The sequence below is a fragment of the Oryx dammah genome, unplaced genomic scaffold, assembly GCF_014754425.2.
Source record: "Oryx dammah isolate SB20612 unplaced genomic scaffold, SCBI_Odam_1.1 HiC_scaffold_11163, whole genome shotgun sequence".
NCBI classification, from domain to species: Eukaryota; Metazoa; Chordata; class Mammalia; order Artiodactyla; family Bovidae; genus Oryx; species Oryx dammah.
In genome coordinates, this window is record NW_024080556.1 from 2,095,233 (window position 1) to 2,116,706 (window position 21,474).

The 21,474-nt window shown below is 39.3% G+C and overlaps 1 long non-coding RNA gene across 1 annotated transcript in view; it reads left to right on the forward strand.

Annotated features, from left to right (window-relative positions):
* The window catches only part of LOC120860702, a 236,380-nt gene extending 236,264 nt beyond the window's left edge, over positions 1-116 (forward strand). Inside the window, exon 4 of the long non-coding RNA XR_005720411.1 lies at positions 12-116. This is a non-coding gene — a long non-coding RNA (uncharacterized LOC120860702). The remainder of the gene's footprint in view (positions 1-11) is intronic.
* The last annotated feature ends 21,358 nt before the right edge of the window (positions 117-21,474 follow it).

Genomic DNA, 21,474 nt, shown 5'->3' on the forward strand with positions numbered 1-21,474 from the left:
TGTTTTTTCAGGTACATGTGATTTGGAATGCATGCGTACGTGCTAAGTCGCTTCAGTCATGTCCAACTCTGTATGACCCTATGGACTGCAGCCTCCAAGGCTCCTCTGTCCATGGGATTCTTCAGACAAGAATACTGGAATGGGTTGCCATGCATCCTCCAGGGGATCTAGAATAATCTGGTAAATGAAAGATAGTTGAAGTTTGTTGGTTTAATTAAAATGACATGTTTTCAGTGTTATTAGCACTAAATATAATGCATACATGCAACTTTTTTTCTACCTGAGTTTACTACTCAGCTAAGCTCATGTCTTACCTGTTACAAAAACTGTCCACAAGAGAAAAATAATATGGTTAATTTTGTCTAATATTTATGAAAGTTTCATAAATAATTAAGATATGATTAATAATGAATTATATAGTTGTAAGTAGACTTTTCAATAATGATGAAGTTTTTATATGTCTCCTTTAAACTCTTTTAAAGCTTCCAAAATCTTTTTAGTAACTTAAAATTTTGCTAAATTAAAGGATACAGATTCATTGAAATCTATATCATTTCTAAATAAGATAGCAGTTTGAACATTAGTTTTTCTGTAATAAAAAATAGATGTGCCAAAAATGTTTGGGTCTCATGCCACATCAAAAAACTGTACTATTAAAAAGGAACACTATTATAACAGACCATTCACAATTGTTTACTTCTGAGGTTTGAGTAGAATTTAAGGTTTCTATAGGTTAAAGATTCTAATATATGTAATTAAAACTAGTAGCAATAGTAAGAGAAATTATTCCATCTCTGAATACAAGGTAAGTAGAGTATGTTATTGGGTAGCAAAGTATGAGACATAGAGATGTGTTTTTGTTAAGGGAAATGAAAATTTTGTCTTTAAGAGAAACTGGCTATTTCAAAATGGAAAAGATGATAAAGAACAGTCTAAATGGATATGAAAAGTTGTGAAGAGAGAATCTTGTGTGGTTAAGCTAGCTAAAATTGAATTATTATAAGGATTTTAAAATAAGCTTTAATATCAATATTTGTACTTCTATAAAACTATAACTTTTCTTTCATCTACTTAAAGGGCAATGTTTTCTTATCGGGTGGGAAAACCTATGGGTGTAGGAACCTCAGGATATCTTTATTAGATACCTAATTGCTTGCATCATATAGGTCTGACTTTGGGAGCCCACCCACAAGGCTGCCTTCTGAAATGAGGCAACTGTTTAACTGACCTATTTCAAGACTAAGGGGCTGGTTCAATGAAATATGGATCTATCTCTTAACACACCTTCTGTACTATGATTCTCCTTGGAGAAATTTCAGTAGCAGGGCGAGGTGAACAAATATGCCACCCCAGAATAAGCCTCATTGGTATATGGATTATCTTGAGATGGTTATTTTTAAGAAACAGCAGATACAGGAGAAGCTCTGAAAACAAGTACAAGTTACCCATTGGTAAGAGACATTCACATTTATAAGGAAAACCTCCTTTTATAAGGAAAGTCTCCTTTTCTGCTGTAATAGGCAAAGAAGATGACTAAATCTCTAGAAATTCTTATCAATAGAGAAGGTAACCACTTCAGTTCACATAATAATCATACCCTTGTTTACTGTGCTTTGCCTGGTAACCATGCAACTGCTTCCTTGGCTTACTTCCAACATCTTCTTTTGTCTTTAGCTGGAGACGGTATTTAAGATGATGGCTTGGGCCATTTGTGGGAGTTACTCAGGGTTTCTGGGTATTTCCTAGGTATATCTCCCATGCATACTCAGTTTTCTATCGGTCTCTCTCAGATATATATGTTACTAAACATTTATTTTTCTCCTATTAATCTTTTAACAGAAGTATCACAGCCAAGAACCTAGAAGGGTAAAGGAAAATTTATCTGCTACACATGCACATAATGGACACTTGGACATTATTATTTTCTCTTTCCTTCTGATGGCATTTTTGAGCTAATATAGTTACATGTGAGATTTCAAAAACTATATCTTGAATTTTCATTGATACTCATTTACTTCAGTGGAAATCTATCAGCTTTATCTCTGTATTTAAGTTGAGAGTTAATTTTTAAAAAACAGAGCAGTCGAACTCCTACCTATACAAATTAAGTTACTTTCAAGAAATGGGAACTTAGGTCTGATTGTAGTTAAAAATGTGAACAATGCTTATGTAACTTTAGTTAGGCAACATCTGGAGCTGATTTCCTAACTTTGATTAAGAGAACCAGCCTGATGAATCCCAGATGTTTAAACATGGCTGTGTTTCTTAGACTCACTAAATTATTAGAGCGAATACATGGGAGGAAGGGAAACATTTATAGGAACTAGGTGTCAAAGTGGCCAAGGGGGTTTTGGGGTGTTGGCTGAGCTGTGTGTGGGGGGGGAGTCTAAATGAACATCCCCTTTAAAATTTAATGCATTTTATTAAGACAAAGGCCCAATCTTTGATAACCTCAAAAGTATGTCTTAATAGCTTCATTCATATTTATTCCTGCAGAAATATATTTTTGAGCATCCACTATATCTAAAGTCCTGTGGTTAGAAAGATAAATAATAAACATTCCCTCCTTTAGACTCACTCAGTTTAGTAAACGAGTCAGGCATGTGAACAGTAATTATAATCAATTATAACTGCTATATTGAAGGGCTAAGTACAGAAAGTAGCCAGATCTTCCCGGGAAGATAGGATGGTTTCAAAGAGGCAGCAGCCTTGGTCTCTAGATTTCTGTACATTACTTCTATCAGCTGCATTTAGCTGTAGTAATACAATTCTGTTTCCATAGAGTTGTATGTTCCATTAGATCATGAGGCCATTTACATGTCATAAAAATACATTTAAAACAACAATTTCTGAAATCATACCTATTGTATGAAGATCCCCTGGAGAAGGAAATGGCAACCCACTCCAGTATTCTTGCCTGGGAAATCCCATGGACAGAGGAGCCTGGCCATGGAGTTCCAAAGAGTCAGATGCAAAGAAGCACACACACATTCTGATAATTCAGCGTCACAGGGGTAAAAACATGGTTATTAATGTTGACTTCCCATCATTTGGTAAAGCTTTTAGAAAAAAAAAAAAATGAAAACTGAAAAATGTTAGTCGCTCAGTGGTGTTTGACTCTTTCCAACCCGGTGGACTGGACCCTGCCAGGTTTCTCTGTCTATGGAATTCTCCAGGCAAGAATACTGGAGTGGGTTGCCATTCCCTTCTCCAGGGGATCTTCCTGACCCAGGGATCAAACCCAGATTTCCTGCTTTGCAGGCAGATTCTTTACCATCTGAGCCACCAATAAATAGTAGTAGTTTAGTCTGTCTTTGCACACGTTGTGCTTTTAAGTGCAGGAATGCCTTTACCTTGTGCAATCTTTCTGCAATAGATCCTGACTGGTCCCTCTTCCTGAACAGTCTCCTGCGCTTTCTTCAGCTCTTTCACCCAGCAGTGCCTGCTTAGCTTTCACAACCTGGTTTAAATGTCAGTTCCCCAGAAAGGACTTCCCCAGTCCTTCTAGGCTTGCTAAAATCCACTCACCACATATGCCCACGTAACACTAGCACACGATCTTTATCACACTTGTAACCGTATGCTGAGCGTCTGTCTTTCTCACCGGATTACAAAGTTCCAGAAGAGTGGGAACGTTTCCTATCTATACTCATCACTGTGTTTTCAGCTCATTGCATTCATGAAGTAGATGCTTGCTGAAAAGAAAACATTCAAAATCTTTATCACTGTAATATTTTATGCTCTACTTATATCTTGCCTGATCTATCTAGAAGGCATGTCTTACCTTACAGGCTTCAACACATGTCTATCTGAACAAAATTTCTCATAAATGATTACATCTTGACCTTCAGGTCTCAGCTGAAACCGCACCTTTTCATGAAAATCTTCTCTTACCAATCTAAATGAATGGGTTAATTTCTACCTTATTTGTTTTCTTCATGATGCTCATCAGGATTTATAGTTATATATTAAATTTTTTCTTGTTCAAAAGCTAAGTTGAGGGCAGGGCTGTATTACCCATTACTTAGCCAGGTGACTAGATAGGAAGATACTATTTTTTTTGGCAGGGGGGGGAAATGAATAAAAGTTACATATATGAATTTGGTGAATCTCTCTCTAAATGTATTTTATGAGTTTCTTAGACACAGGGGCTATGGCTTTTTATCACTCTTATTCTATATCTAGCGTGCTTCTTTGTATATGTTAGGAGTTCATATATTTTTTATTAAATGTATAAATAATGTTTTAGTCATCCAAAGAACTTTTGTGGTGTCTTATTATATAAAGGTTGTCATTTTTAACCTATACCTATTAGAAAAAAATTCAAGATGACTTGTATATCTAAGACAGTAAGACGTCAATTACCAAAACCTAACTATAACTTTTGTTCAGTTAACTATTAACACCTAGAGTGCAAGGTGCTATTGGCCCCTCTGAACAAGACTGAAACCATCTCCTCAAGCAGTTATATTAACTGGGGCAGCTCTTGCCTCACTGTTTCAGGGGGGTTACTTTTGGGTTCCAGTCCATGATGGGATAATAGGATCGACTCTGCTCTCCTTACCTATTAGAAGTAGCAGCAAATCCAAAATAACTGCCTTCCCAGAGGTCCCCAGGAGCTAAACACTCAGAACGAGACTCCCAGAGCTGCCCTTCTGAGTGAGTAAGTGCCTCAGGTTAGCAGTTTAGACTGCAAAGCCTGACATTCCCAGGGATGCTAAGATCCATTCTCTCATCGGTGCTCCTGGGCAGGGGCACCAGTGACCTAGGAGCCCAGGGGCTAAGCGGGATGCCCTGTTAAGGGCACTGACAGGCACACTGGGATGATGGCCTCTTTCAAACCAGTCTTATACGTCATAGGACAGTGAAGGGGTAAAAACTTAATTTTTCTTCTACCCTTCCAGGTTCCTGACTGGGACCCTAACCCCATAGGAAAAGGCAAGTTAATAGGAGAAAAACAAACAGAAGCTTAGTAACATTGTTGATGGAAAAATTAATAGTTAAGAAAGAAATGGAAATTTTTATTTGAGCCAACCTAGAGGATTATAACCCAGAAAACAGTCTTTCAGAAAGCTCTGAACACTGTTCTGCCCATTAGAGGTTAAAGCACAGTTGTATACGTTTCTGAGACAAAGGGATATACTTCAGATGATGTACTGACACTTTACACTGTCCAGATCTCCAGGTACAAAGAAGCGCACAGTGGGTCATGGGTCATCCTGGCCCCTTACAAGATTAAGAAGGAAGGTTATTTCCTGAGGAGTTGTAACCCTTGATCAGATTAAGAAGGAAGGAATGTTATCTGCTAAGCAGGTCTGGTTAAGGCATATGTACAGAGAGGCCCAAACAAGTGAAGAAAAAAAAATCATGTTTAAAATTTTCTCATCTTGCTATAAAATAGGAATTTTATTTCATCAACATATATACCGCCTGCATATGTGGAAGATACCTAGAAAAACTGAGTAAAACTACCAGAAGTGGCCAAAGCATCCACCTTAGAATACCATCTCCAGCGAAAGACAAAAGACATTTTGAAGGGGATGCCAGCTATGCTTGCCTGAAAAATGCCACGGCCAGAGGAGCCTGGTGGGCTACAGTCCAAGGAGTTGCAAAGAGCTGGACATGGCTGCGTGCACTCACACACACAAGCTATGGGAGGTTGCCAGGTAAAGCCTGGCAACAAGGGAAGGTTTGCTCTGCAGATTTAAGTGGTTGTGGTAAAGAACCTACCAATGCAGGAGATGTAAGAGATGGGGATTCGATCCCTGGGCCAGGAAGACCCCCTGAAGGAGGGCATGGCAACCCACTCCAGTGTTCTGGAGAATTCCATGGGCAGAGGAGCATGTGAACTATTTAGTCCATAGGGTCTCACAGAGCCGAACACGACTGAACCAACTTAGCACACGTGTACACTTCTCCACTGATAAGAAATTCTGGAGCTGGAGAATCCTTCTCTTCCTGGGACAGAGGGGAAGATGCCCTTACAAATGGAGATTTCCTGTGTAAATGTCCCTTACCAAAGGGCAACTACTATACTGTTTTCATAGATTCTCCTGTGTGTGTTTGTTTTTCAAAAATAAGGAACTAAAAGTAATACTTATGCCAAAGAGGTGTGTTTGGGATGGCATATTCTCCTGCCCTTCAACAGCTTCTGAGGGTGGGTCAGGATTGGGATGAGCATCTCTCCTTGTATTTTAAGCTAAGAACCAGCAGAGGCTTTGTTTTGCTTTCTTTCCAAGGCAATGCGGCCATCCAGTCACACCAGTCTTAAGTAAAGCAACTTTTTAGTGATTCCAAGTGCTTTTCTCTCCTATGGGTACGAGTGATGAGTCAGTGATTGCAGAAAGCACCCCACCTCAGCCACCCACCCAGGCTCTTCAAAAAAAGAGCTGGATCTCATTTTTTATTCTATTTTCCCCCCTTTTAAAGTATTTTTCTTGCTGAGGCAGAAAGGGAAACATTCTCAAGTTTACTCTGTGTTAGGAAAATCCAAATATAGTAATATTAGATAAGATGAAATGCTTTCAGATGTAAGGTAATGAATGATGCAGTTTGAAGGGTACCAGGATATATACCACTCCAAAATATGCCCCTCTGGCATGTGGATTATTTTGAACTAAAGTAAAATGAGAACAAGCAAAAGCAGGTAAACCTCTAAAAAAAGGAAATTTACATTTATAAAGGAAACTTATTTTCATAGAGATGTTGCCCTCTCCAATATCAGGAAAAGACGCAACCACATAGTAAGACTGTCCGGCCAATGGGGCACCCAGACAGGCCGATATGCTGTCCCAATCTCTCTCACTGTAAAAACGGGAGCCTCATATCCAGGGAAAAAACAACACCTTCTTAAGAAAAAGGCCAAATCTAGCTGGTTTTAAACTGATTTCTAAAGTATGGGCTACTTAGACTCCATAGGTCGCCTTGTGTGTGTGCTCAGTTGCTCAGTCGTGTCTAACTCCTGCATCCCCATGGATGGTAGGCCACAGGTCTCTTATAATACTCCTATTCTGCTGGTCAAGAAAACTCATACCAATGAATACTGATTCATTCAGGATCTGTGAACCATAATGAAATCATTCAGGACCTTCACCCTACAGTTCTGAACCCATATACCTTATTCTTCACTTAGGAACCACACCTGGAGATTATTAGATTTGAAAGATGCCTTTTTCTGTATTCCAGTAGAAAAGTAATCACAATTGCCATTTGCCTCTGAATGGCAAGGCTCGAATTCCAAAACAAGAAGTCAGTACTGCTAGATGGTATTGCCCCAAATATTAAAAAACTCCGCTATCCTCTTTAACAAGATTTTGGCAGAAGATTTATGAGTATTACACCTGGAACAAGGTTGAGTAGAGGCCTTCCCAGAGAGGATGGAAAAAGCATTGGAAGTGACTGAAGCCCTTCTTAAGGATGCTATTCCTAGGTGCAGCCTTCCCTCTACTCTTTGGAGTGAAAATGGATCTTTTCTGTCCCAGAAATAACAAATAGTAAGTAAACCTTTAGGTATAAAGTGGAAACTTCATTCATCACACAGACCCCAATCTAAGGGAAAGGCTGAGAAATGAATCACACCCTGAAGAAAACTCTCACCAAACTATGCCAGAAAACTTATCCAAAGTGGGCTTGTCGCTCTCCTTTATATATGGTTGGCCCCTAGAAGTGGGCTAGGATTGAGCCCTGATGAAACCCTATATGGGAGACAATTCTTAGCTCCTAAGAATAAAAGAAAGAGAAACATTTCTATTGCAGGAGGTAAAAATTAAACAGCAGGTACAACAGACGGATGAACCGTTAAATTCTGTGCAGGAGTTTGTGTCCCATAGGTCTCCCCCTCACCTGGAAGCTCCTTTGCATCCCTTCAAAGTGGAATAGTGGGTGGTGCCAAAAATGTGGAAAGAGCAAGCAGCTGAGCAGCAACTTGAAGAAAGGAAGGGACCCTTTGATGTTCTCACTACTCACGCCTCTCTAAAATTGAGTGGAGTAAAACTGTCGGTACATCACATTAGAGTAAAAAGATGACCAGAGGCTGCCCAGCCAAGCCTGTGTACAGCCAGTGAGTGGATCCAAGAAGCAGACATCTTACACTTTGGGAAACTTTAAGTATTTGTCTGGCAAGCAAAATGAAAGTTCTGTTTTGTTTGTTTGTCTTATACCTTTTCCCACAAATAGCTTCACATACTGATTCTTTCAGTAATTCTAACTGCTGGATATGAAGTCAGCTTCCTCTTTCCAGGTCTGCAGGATTGCCTTGGTGGGTTTCTCCCCCTTACAGGGAATGATGTGCAAACAACTGGCCACAAGTCCCTCCACAGTGCCATGTCCAGACTGGGCTTCAGGCTCAGGCTCCTGAATTCCCAAGGGAAGGCGATCTGGCCTGTCTACTGACGTTTCTGTTGTTAGTCCTCCTACCTCTCACTGGGTCTGTTGTGCCAAAATGGCAGACAAAGGGACTGAAATCTTAATTATGCAAAACTCAAACCCAAGATTTGGAACTCAAATATTTCTAATCTGATTCCTATTCCCCCCAATTTAGGAAGGACTACCCACCGCCCCAACACACACACACAGGGAAGCCTGGCGTGCTGCAGTCCAGGGGGTCACAAAGAGTCAGACATGACTTGGTGACTAAACAGTATGCCCCATTTCAACAGGAAGTAGCTAGACTGGTTATTGCTTATTTCCTGAAAGATTTAGGGAAAGATAAAACCAAGTCCCCCTAAAACTGAGTTCATGAATAATGTCTCTGCCCAAAATGATTGTTCCTTTCCTTATGTAACTTCTGTTCTCAACATTGAGGAGTATCAAAGAAAAGGGGAGAGTGAAACCAAGCAGGACCCGGTTGTCTCCTGGGCACGCAAGCCTTTCCGGGTCTCCCATTTCTTGTGTTTAGGCAAAAGACTCTAGCCTCCCTGATCTTCCCTGAGTTCCAAAGGGCAGATTCAAACAGTTGCCCATCAGAGAAGGGAGAGGATACAGAGACAAGAGAGGAGCCTTGAGGCAAGACAATACAGCCTTGGGGGCAGGGTCTTGGTTCTACCTCAAGGAATAAACGTAACAATATCCTGGCATCTTTACAGAGCTAAAAGCCTCCTGACAAATGGAAAATGTCAGACTTCTTCATTCCAGAGAAGACCACCTGAGGCCAGATTAAAGAAACCAAAGATGCTCACCACTGGATTCACCTCACACACACCACAAGCTTATCAGTGATCCCGCCCTTGAGCCATTGCTATGAAACACCACACCAGATCCTCTCAGGCTGGGACAGTTTCCAGGAGCTTGAGCCTGTTGTGTCTCTTTGTCTGGAATAAATATAACAATAAAAGTAGCAATAAATAAACAAAATAGCAATAATACTATTCTTTTCTACTTCACCCCACACTCTGTCTCTGAGACTTGATTCAGCACTGGGTGCACAGAGGCCAAGTTTTTTGGCCTCATTATCAATGGAGAAACCACTTCTTACATATGCACGACAAACGTTACTTAAACAATTCTTGTTTACTACACCTTCCTTGGTCACATTCTTTTAACTACATCCGTTGCTCAGTAGCCCCAAACTCCTTTACCTCCACGTAGCTTGAGATAAGCCCAAATTCTAATTACTCCTCTGAGTTACTTGTTAGGTGCACCCATGTGTACATTCATGATGCAAATATTAATAAACTTCTGTTTTTCTCTTATCCTGTCTCTGGCCAGTCGAATTTACCAGGTCCTACACTAGAGGATTGAAGAGGTGTAGAGGAAAATTTTTCCTTCCCCACAATGCCACAATTTGTAGTAATGTATAAGTAACATGTGACATGGGTTCATGGGTTGGCAAAATCGCATTTACTTGTAGGAACCAGGACAATTAGAGAGGAAACTGTCTGGGAAGTCTATGTTGAATGCAGGACAGAGCTTGAACATGTGTAAAAGTGGCAGAGAAGATCAACTGAATGTAATAATACAATCAAAGACACAGTGAGGAAAAGATGGGACATGACTGGGGGGATACAAGACCTGAAAAATTAGTGCTAGAGACAGATCATGGACATACTTGACTGGCAAACTAAGGAGACTTGACTTTGGCTAGAAAAAAATATTTTAAGCCGAATTGTGGTCTACATATAGAAATGATGGGATCAGGAGCATATTTAAATATTCTGGAAAAGAAGTTAATGAGATTGTAAGTAGCAGCAACAGAAGAGAACAGAAGGAAGATGGGCTGGATTATGAGAGGTACACTAATGATTGATGGTGCTGGATATGAGGAGAGAGTAGAGGCAAAGAAGCTGCCACTTCCTGATGGAAAGATCAGTTGATATCACAGCATGACTTACCCCAATGACACAGCTTCTTCTTCTGCCTCAAGGAACCAAGCTTTTTTGTGTGTGGTGTGTGTGTGTTTCATAACATTTTGCCTAAAAAATTTCTGAAGTTTCTTTCAGAGTTAGAATATAAGTCACACAAAGCAAGAATTTCCTTTGAAGCATTTATCCTTTAAAATCATTTATACTTTCTTTTTATCAACTAGGGGAATAATAGCCCTTGACATGCAACTGTTATAAGTGGATTTCATATACTTCTCATTTTATCCTGATTATAGCACCATGAAGAAGGCTTTGGGGTGCCTTTATTGGTGGGAAACAATGTACTTTCAGTTGTCATCAAAGTTTTCTGTAGAATTGGAAATAACGAAAAGCCACCTACAAGCAGCTGCAGGAGACCCATGAGTATGAATCCCCATGAGCATACCTGGGACATCTTAAGTTTTAAAGAACATGAGGCAAGAACCACCAGTGTGCTGTGTCAGAGACCAGGTTCCGCAGTCAGCTCTGGAAATAAGTACCTTTTCAGGCAATTACCAGCTGTATGAGCTTGAGCAAATTACCTAGCTTCCATGGACTTTGGTTTCCCTCATCTCTATGATGGGGTGATAGTGATAAGTCTCATTAAATGAAAAAAAAATTGCTAGTATCAGAAACAGCTAATATGTTACACTTCTTTGCTAAGTATCAAACATTCACTAAGAGTTTTATATTCAATATCTCAGTTATTCTCAAAATAGTCCTGGGATAAGTCCTAGCAGTATTTCCATTTTATAGACGAGAAAGTTGAGGCCTTTGAAACATTTATTTGCCTAGATTACAATGTTAGTATAGTGTTAATGAGGATTTAAGTCTGTGTGGACTTATATTGGTGCTTTTAAAGTATTATTCTATACTATCATTGCACATGTAAATTACTTAACAGAGCATCCAGAATGCAATAAGTCCCAGATATGTAATATTAGAGATCTCTTTATAGTCTCAGATCAAATTGTGACTTAAATTGTATAAGTACTCTGCAAACTAGTTAAAGAGAAGTAACATTTAATTAAAAATGTCATTTTTTTTTTTTACAATAGCTAGGACATGGAAGCAACCTAGATGTCCACTGACAAGATAAACAATACAGAAGCTGTGGTACATATATACAATGTAATATTACCCAGCTATATTAAAAAACATATTTGAGTCAGTCCTAATGAGGTAGATCAGCCTATTATATAGAGTAAAGTAAGTCAGAAAGAGAAAGATTAAATACCATATATTGAAGCATGCATATGGCATCTAGAAAGATGGTACTGATGAACCTATTTGCAGGGCAGCAATGAAGATGCAGACCCAGAGAACAGATCGTGTACATAGTGTGGGAAGGAGAGGGAGGGACAAACTGAGAGAATGGCATGGAAACATATACATTACCTTATGTAAAATAGATCGCAAGTGGGAATTTGCTATGTGGCACAGAGAGCTCAACTCAGTGCTCTGTGATAACCTAGAGGGGTGGGATGGGGTGGGAGAGGAGAGAGGGGTTCAGGAGAGAGAGGACATATGTATACCCATGGCTGATTCATGTTGAGGTATGGCAGAGGCCAACACAATATTGTAAAGCAATTATCCTCCAATAAAACACCCCAAAATTTAAAAAAATGTCAGTCAAGGTAGAATCAGATGAAAGCAACTGATCATGACCTTGTCATAGCAAAGGGGGCTTGCATAACTCAATGAAGCTATGAGCATGCCATGCAGGACCACCAAAGACAGATGGGACACAGTGAAGAGTTCTGACAAAACATGGTCCACTGGAGGAAGGAATAGTAAACCACTCCAGTATTCTTATCTGGAGAACCATGTGGACAGTAGAAAAGGCAAAAAGATATGACACCAGAAGGTGAGTTCCCCAGGTTGGAAGGTGTCCAATATGCTACTGGCAAAGAACAGAGGGCAATTACTAATACCTCCAGTAAGAATCAAGCAGCTGGGCCAAAGCAGAAATGACACTCAGTTGTGGATTTTGTGACAGCAAAGTCTGATGCTGTGAAGAACAATATTGCATAGGAACCTGGAATGCTAGGTCCATGAAACAAAGCAAACTGGATGTGGTCAAGCAGGGGATGGCAAGACTGAACATCGACATTTTAGGAACAAATGAATGAAAATGGACGAGAATGGGTAAATTTAATTCAGATGACATTATATCTATTATTGTGGGTAAGAATCCCTTAGAAGAAAGAGAGTAGCCCTGATAGTCAACAAGAGTCCAAAGTGTATTGCTTGGGTGCAGTCTCAAAAACAAGAGAATAATCTCAGTTCATTTCCAAGGCAAACTATTTAACATCACAGTAATCCAAGTCTATGCCCTGACCACTGAAACTGAAGAAACTGAAGCTGACCAGTTCTTTGAGGACCAACAACACCTTCTAGAACTCACAGCAAAAAAAAAAAAAAAAAGATGTTCTTTTCATCATAGGGGATTGGAAAGCAAAAGTAGGAAGTCAAGAGATACATGGAATAACAGAAAAGAAAGTTTGGCCTTGGAGTACAAAATGAAGTGGGCAAAGGCTATCAGAGTTTTTCAAGAGAAAACACTGGTCATAGCAAACACACTGTTTCAACAACCCAAGAGATGACTCTATACATGCCCATCACCACATGGTCAATACTGAAATCAGATTGATTATGTTCTTTGCAACCAAAGATGGAGAAGCTCTATACAGTCAGTAAAAAAAAAAAAAGACCTGGAGCTGACTGTAACTCAGATCATGAGCTCCTTATTGCATAATTCAGGCTTAAATGGAAGAAAGTAGGGAAAACCACTAGGCCATTCAGGTGTTACCTAACTCAGATCATGTAGGATTATACAATTGAGATGGCAGATAGATTCAAGGGATTATGTCTGATAGAATGCTTGAAGAACTATGGACGAGGTTCATGACTCTGTACAGGAGGCGATGACCAAAACCATACCCAAGAAAAAGAAATGCAAGAAGGTAAAGTGGTTGTCTGAGGAGGATTTACAAATAGCTGAGGAAAGAAGGGAAGTGAAAAGCAAAGGAGAAAGGGAAAGATATACCCAACTGAAAGCAGAGCTCCAGAGAATAGCAAGGAGAGATAAGAAGACCTTCTTAAATAAACAATGCAAAGAAGTAGAGGAAAACAACAAAATGGGAAAGGCTAGAGATCTGTTCAAGAAAATTGGAGATTTCAGGGGAACATTTCATGCAAAGATGGGCATGATAAAGGACAGAAATGAGAACCTAAGAGAAGCAAAAGAGATTAAGAAGAGGTGGCAAAAATATACAGAAAAACTATACAAAAAATGCCTTAATGACCCAGATAACCATGATGGCATGGTCACTCACCTAGAGCCAGACATCCTGGACTGTAAAGCCAAGCAGGCTTCAGGAAGCATTACTATGAACAAAGCTAGTAGAGGTGAAAGTGAAGATGGAGAAAGTTGGCTTAAAGCTCAACATTCAGAAAACTAAGATCATGGCATCTGATCCCATCACTTCATGGGAAATAGATGGGGAAACAGTGGAAAGAGTGTCAGACTTTATTTTGGGGGGCTTCAAAATCACTGCAGATGGTGATTGCAGCCATGAAATTAAAAGACACTTACACCTTGGAAGGAAAGTTATGACCAACCTAGATAGCATATTCAGAAGCAGAGACATTACTTTGCCAACAAAGGTCCATCTAGTCAAGGCTATGGTTTTTCCAGTAGTCATGTCTGGCTGTGAAAGTTGGACGGTGAAGAAAGCTGAGTGCTGAAGAATTGATGCTTTTGAACTGTGATGTGGGAGAAGACTCTTGAGAGTCCCTTGGGCTGCAAGAAGAGCCAACCAGTCCATTCTAAAGGAGATCAGTCCTGGGTGTTCATTGGAAGGACTGATGTTGAAGCTGAAACTCCAATACTTTGGCCACCTCATACAAAGAGTTGACTCATTGTAAAAGACCCTAATTCTGCGAAGGATTGGGAGCAGAACAAGAAGGGGACGACAGAGGATGAGATGGCTGGATGGCATCACCCACTCGACAGACATGGGTTTGGTAAACTCTGGGAGTTGGTGATGGACAGGGAGACCTGGAGTGCTGCGATTCATGGGGTCGCAGAGTCAGACATGACTGAGCAACTGAACTGAAGTGGAGGTAAGGGAATTCTAGCTGAGCTATTTCAAATCCTAAAAGATGAGGCTGTTAAAATGCTTCACTCAATATGTCAGCAAATTTGGAAAACTCAGCAGTGGCCACAGGACTGGAAAATGTCAGTTTTCACTTGAATCCCAAAGAAAGGCAATTCCAAAGAATGTTCAAATATGATACAATTGCCATCTCACATGCTAGCAAGGTAATGCTCAAAATTCTTCAAGCTAAGCTTCAGCAGTATGTGAACCCCAGAACTTCCAGATGTACAAGCTGGGTTTCAAAGAGACAGAGGAATCAGAGACCAAATCGCCAATATCCATTGGATCATGGAGAAAGCAAGGGAGCTCCAGAAAAATATCTACTTCTGCTTCATTGACTATGCTAAAACCTTTGTGTAGTTCAGAATAAACTATATCCTAAAGATACGGGAGTGCGAGACCACACCACCTGTCTCCTAAGAAACCTACATGCAGGTCAAGAAGCAACAGTTAGAACCAGACATGGAACAATGGACTGGTTCAAAATTGGGAAAGGAGTATGGCAAGGCTGTATATTGCCACCCTGCTTATATATGCAGAGCACATCATGAGAAAGCTGGGCTGGATGAAGCACAAGCTGGAATCAAGATTGCCGGGGGAAATATCAACAACTTCAGACGTGCAGATGATACCACTCTAATGGAAGCAAATGAAAAAAAATTAGTGTCTCTTGATGAGGGTGAAAGAGGAGAGTGAAAAAACTGCCTTGAAACTCAACATTCAACAAACTAAGATCATGGCATTTGGTCCCAACACTTCATGGCAAAGAAAAGGAGAATAAGTGGAAACTGTAACATTTTAATTTTCTTGGCTCCAGAATCACTGCAGATGCTAACTGCAGCCATGAAATTAAAAGATGCTTGCTCCTTGGAAGAAAAGCTATGAGAATCTTAGCTTACTAAAAAGTAGAGGCATCACTTTGCTGACAAAGGTCTGTACAGTCAAAGCTATGGTTTTTCCTATAGTCATGTATGGATATGAGAGTTGGACCATAAAGAAGGCTGAATGCTGAAGAACTGATGCTTTCAAAATATGTTGTGGGAGCAGAATCTTGAGAGTCCCTTGGACTGCAAGGAGATCAAACCAGTCAATCCTAAAGGAAATCACCTCTGAATATTCATTGGAAGGACTGTTGCTGAAGCTGAAACACCAATACTTTGGCCACATGATGAGAAGAACTGACTCATTGGAAAGGACCCTGATGCTGAGAAAAATTGAGGAGGAGGAGGAGGAGGGGGCGGCAGAAGATGAGATGGTTAGATAGCATCACTGACTCAATGGACATGATTTTGAGCAAACTCAGGGAGATAGTCGAGGACAAAGGAACCTGGCGTGCTGCAGTGCATTTAGTGAGGCCTGACTTAGCAACTGAACAACAACTGCAAGTAATATAATATTAAGATGAAAAATGGATTTTAGAGTGGACTGTAGAGTTAAAAGAGAAAAGTGATAAAGAGGCCTGGAAAGAGAATAAATGGAGGGAGGGAAGAACCAGGAAAAGATCAACATCATGCTAGCTTTTTTGCCATCTCCCCCCAATGAATTGGGAAAGCAAATCTGTAGGCATCGAGTCTATACTGCAGACAGCATATGACTGTAATATCCTTTGTCTGTAGGCCCATCATCTTATTGTGCACTGATTGAGGGAATAGTGTGAATTACATGCAAGATTTGGTGGCCACAAGTACCCTAGGAAGAAGCTAGGGTAAAAGCCCTGGGAAGAAATTGTAGAGATTCTTGCTTAAAATGACTAAACCAGGACAAGGTTCTATGAATCAGGGAGTGGCTAGCAGCAAGCAGTGGACTGGAGCTGCCAGCAAGCTGAAGAGAAGCCTTAGCTTGTGGAAGGGAAAGACTTCATGTTTCCTCCTGGGAAAAGTTGAAATCACTGATGGGAAGTTCTTCTGAGGACTTGAACTTGCTATCAGTAAGTTACCCAAGGTTTTGCATGTGTTGAACTCTAGAAGTGGAGATGTATAGACTCTGCTTATTGTCTCAGTGGGATTACTGATCACAAGAGTGCCAGTAACCAGGTACTTAATGCCATTGTTGTTCTATTAGTGCCTTATTCCCAGATTCCTAATCTATTTGAACACCTGCCTGGGGCCACATTCTGAATTAAAGTGGTCCTCTGAGTTGTATCCATATCACCTGGATAGCTTGGTGACATCTTCTGAAGTGTCTGGAGCTCACGAACTCCCCAGGGAACATCATACTTCTGAGCCAAATTCAAGACAGTTGTACTTTTTCTGCTTGCCTCTGATGGACCAAGGTAAACTTTCCTACAGAAAAATAGCAATAGCTGAAACCTGACCTTAAGAAAAATGGCGCTAGGCAGAGATGGAACTATACAAAACGTGAATAGTCATTCCTAAGAGTATAGACGAATCCACACTTAAAGAGTTTAAAATAATTAGGCATCCATAATGTTATTTCAACATGGTTTTTAACATAATGAAAATTAAATTAACTAGAAATTTGTAGATCTGTCTATACACAAACAAATTTGATTTGCATAGTACAACAGTTGTGCTTTTGTTTCACTGAACTGGCAAATAGCTTGATTGATTTAACTGAATGAGCCAGTTATATTTGTGCTGAGTTGGCTCTAGAAAGCATGCATGTAGACAGTAAGCCACGCTGATACAAATAAACAGAGAATATTGAGTTCACCTTAGATGGGTTTTAGTCAATACTGTCTACATCTTGTGCTTTAAGAGGAGCACAGAATCTCTCATGCTGAATTTCAATTAAAAGTACAACCTATTTTTCATGGTATGAACAATCTAACATGGTTAACTTTACACAATTATAAAGTTATATTTTATAATTTTGAGTCTCTTCTCCCACCTCTTTGTGTTCTAATCACAAGTGTCTTTACTTTCTTTCAATGCTACTTCAAATAATCAATTTGAGCTGTAGAAAATACTGGAGAGTTTCACCTCAAAAGAAAAATTTTGGCAAGTTTTGAGTGAAAACAGAGCATTATAATAGAATCCACTATGCATACCTCTACCGCTGAGAGCAGACCTCATGTTTTTATAGTCACCCAGCGCTAATGCAGCAGGGGGGCTCTGTCCTGGATTCTTTGTGGCTCCAGACTACTTTATTTCCTTTCTTCTCACTGTAGGAGAATGTTTCCTTTTTCCCCGTGTCTCAGGGCCTATGAGACATCATTAGCCCTTCTGGCTCTGTATCTTGCTATTTATCTTTTTTGCTTTCTTCTGTTTCCATTTTCATATTTTACTATTTTTTGCTTCTCTATGAACAAGACTAGTTGCTGTTCAGTCACCCAGTCGTGTCTGACTCTTAGCGACCCCATGGAGTGCAGCCAGCCAGGCCTCCCTGTCCCTCATCATCTCCCAAAGTTTGCCCAAGTTTATGTCCATGGCATCACCAATGCCATGGACATGAACAAAACTAGACTCATTGTTCAATTCAGAGCTGAGGGAATAATAGTTCATTACTACTTTTGAATACCTGTTGCATGCCAGGTGCAGCAGGTGACTTGCAAACTTTATTTCTAATTAAACAATTTAATATTCCTATTTCACAGTTGTGGAAACTAAAGCTTAGAGACTAAAGGAAGTCTTGGTCATACAGCTGGTAAATAACAAAATTAACAGAAGACCTCAGGACTGTTGCCTTCCAAAGGCTGTACTCCCTCTTTCCTTTCTGATCATCTGAGTCTATTCATCTGGTCTACTTTAGCATGGATTACCTTCCCAGGCATGATACACTAAACTTTCATTGATGATCAAGGGACTTTTATCTTTATCTGAGGATTAAGTTTATTCTTTAGTTTTGCAACATTCCCTTTGCCAGTCTGTCTAGAAACTCTGGCTCTAACTGAAAACCCACTAGACTGTGCACTCCTGTCTGACTTCAAAGGCTCTGCTCTTTGCATCTCATTATACTTCCTATTGGAGAAGACAACAGCACCCAACTCCAGTACTCTTGCCTGCAAAATCCCATGGGTGGAGGAGCCTGGTAGGCTGCAATCCATGGGGTCGCTAAGAGTCGGATACGATGAGCGAGTTGACTTTCAATTTTCACTTTCATGCATTGGAGAAGGAAATGGCAACCCACTCCAGTGTTCTTGCCTGGAGAATCCCAGGGACAGGGGAGCCTGGTGGGCTGCTGTCTATGGGATCACACATAGTCCCACACGACTGAAGTGAATTAGCAACAGTAGCAGCAGCATACTTCCTGTCAATCATGATTGATCAGTTATTACCTATCCACCAAGTTCTGGAAGCTACAACAAAATTTAAACTTCAATGGCTGAGTTTCTTGGAAATGCTTTCAAACATATAATTGGAATTTTCTTACTTAACTATACTTCAGCTACACGTTGCTAAACTTTTCTTTCTGGAACAGTGCCAGTCACAATATAGTTATAAGAAACAAAAATAGAGCTATTTGAATCAGAAAAGGATTCAAAACAAGGAAGGAGTAGCCTTTTGGCAGGCCATCCAGGAGTGACCCTCAGAGTAATAATGAGGAACTTGCCATTCAGGAGAGCTGCTCCTTCTGCCCTAATCAAAGGGGAAGAATCACAAGGCCACCAAAGCATCATTACAGCTGCTGGGCATCTCTATGGCAGCAACTGGGCACCAGAGTACCAACTTAGACCCAATGTCTCTGGCTGTGGCTTTCTACAGAAAACAGCACTGAAGCAAATCACTGGCCTCTGCCCCTCTTCCATCTTCTGAATCTTGCATGAGTGAATCTCATTTGTGAACCCTGTCCGGTATCTAGAAGCCTTGCTGCAAGGGAGTTTGAAAAGCAACTTTTAGTTTTTCAATCTCTGCCACACAGAAACCTTTTAGAAAGCAGGTGGAATAGAGAGCCAATAAACTTATTATTCTTTGACAGAGGGGTATTTGGTAAACATTGATTTTCTTTGTTTTGCATTGAATGAGATGGAATATTTTTAGAAAACAGCTATAATATTGCAAACAACAACAATAAAGCACACCGTGTGAGTATCTCACTTATCTGGATGATTGGTGTCTTGCCTTACTGAATGTGTATTTATACTTCATCAATGATAATATTTGACAAAAGGTTTAACTTTCTCAAATGCATGAGTGATCTTATAAGTGGAAGGAATCTTTCTTAAAGACTCTGACTCCAGGTAGAGGGACTCAAAATGTAGAATGTAAGTGCTACAGTCTTTATAGTACTTAAAGACTGGAAAAGAATGGAAGGATATCTTCTTGGAAAAAGCTTGATCTCTTATATTTCATATTAAACTTTAAAAATCAGTATTACAGGGAACATTTAACCAATTCAAAGCAAACTAACCAATTATAGAGAAGTCAGTTAATACTAGATCACCATGAAACAACAAAAAATCTAAGGTTCTTTATATAAAAGAGAAAATCTTTCTAGAGATTTCAGATATAGTAGTGATGTTAATGATCAAATTCATATTGATGTCAGAATGAAAATTGAACATATAAATTTTTCATGTCTTTAATGAAGCTTTAAACTAAGTGTTCTTTGACCAACTTATAGCTGAAAATAGCTATTTTAGGAATAACAAGAGACATTTATCCCATAAGAGATATTTTTTCTTTGAATTATTTTAAATTGGGATGTAAACTAATAATCTGAAACAACTTTATCCAAAAAGATGTTTATATGTAAAATACAGTGAAAGAAAATGTATCATTAATCATCTTTGATGAAAAGTTAGCTTTTAAGAAGTAGAGTTGAAATGTAATACTAACTTTTAAAATCTGGATAATGTAAAATTCTATTTTGGCTACTTTAAATCAACTTTTCTTCCTTCTTTACTGTTTCTGATGGGGGATGGGATAGGTTCCTAAGGTTAACTATTCTGCTCTATTTTTCAAAAATACTTTCAAATACATTTTCCTTTTTTTAGTTATCCTTAAATAACTAAAAATGTTTCAATTTTATTTTCTACTAGGCTAGTCAGTTAAATAATTTGAGTCTTGAGAGTTCTGGTTCAAGATGGTAACACAGAAGGACCCTGAATTCACCTCCTTCCATGAAATCTATAGTTACATTTGAAATCTATAACACACCAAATCTATAGTTACATTTGGAAAATCTTTCTCTGGGAAAAAACCTCATTTATCATTGTATCAAAAAGAATAAAATGCCTAGGGATACACCTACCTAAGGAGGCAAAAGATCTGTACTCCAAAAACCACAGATGCCGATGAAAGAAATCTATTATGACACAAACAGATGGAGAGATGTACCATGTTCTTGGATTGAAAGAAACAATATTGTCAAAATGAATATACAATCCAAGGCAATCTACAGATTCAGTGCAATCCCTAGCAAATCACCAACAGCATTCTTCACAGAACTAGAACTAAAATTTTTAAAGTTTTTATGGAGACACAAAAGAACTCAAACAGCCAAAAGAATCTTGAGAAAGAAAGATGGAGCTGGAGGAATCAGCTTCCCTGACTTCAGATAATACTACAAAGCTACCATCATTAAAACAGTATGGTACTAACACAGAAGCAGCAATATAGATCAATGGAAGAGTATAGAAACCCCAGAAATAAACCCATGCACCTGTAGTCAATTAATCTATGACAAAGGAGGCGAGACTATACAATGGAGAAAAGACAACCTCTTCAATAAGTAGTGCTGAGAAAACTAGACAGATACATAAAAAAGAATGAAATTAGAACATTCTTTAACACCATACACAAACTCAAACTGCATTAAAGACATAAATATACGATGGGATACTATAAAACTCCTAGAAGAAAACATAGTCAGTAGACTCGTTGACATAAATAACAATATCTTTTTCAGCTGTGTCCTAGAGTAATGGAAATAAAAACAGAAACAAATGGGACCTAATTAAACTCAAGAGTTTTTGCCCAGCAAAGGAAACCATAAACAAAACAAAAAGACAACTTACAGAATGGGAGAAAATATTTGCAAACAACGTGACTAACAAAGAATTAATCTCCAAA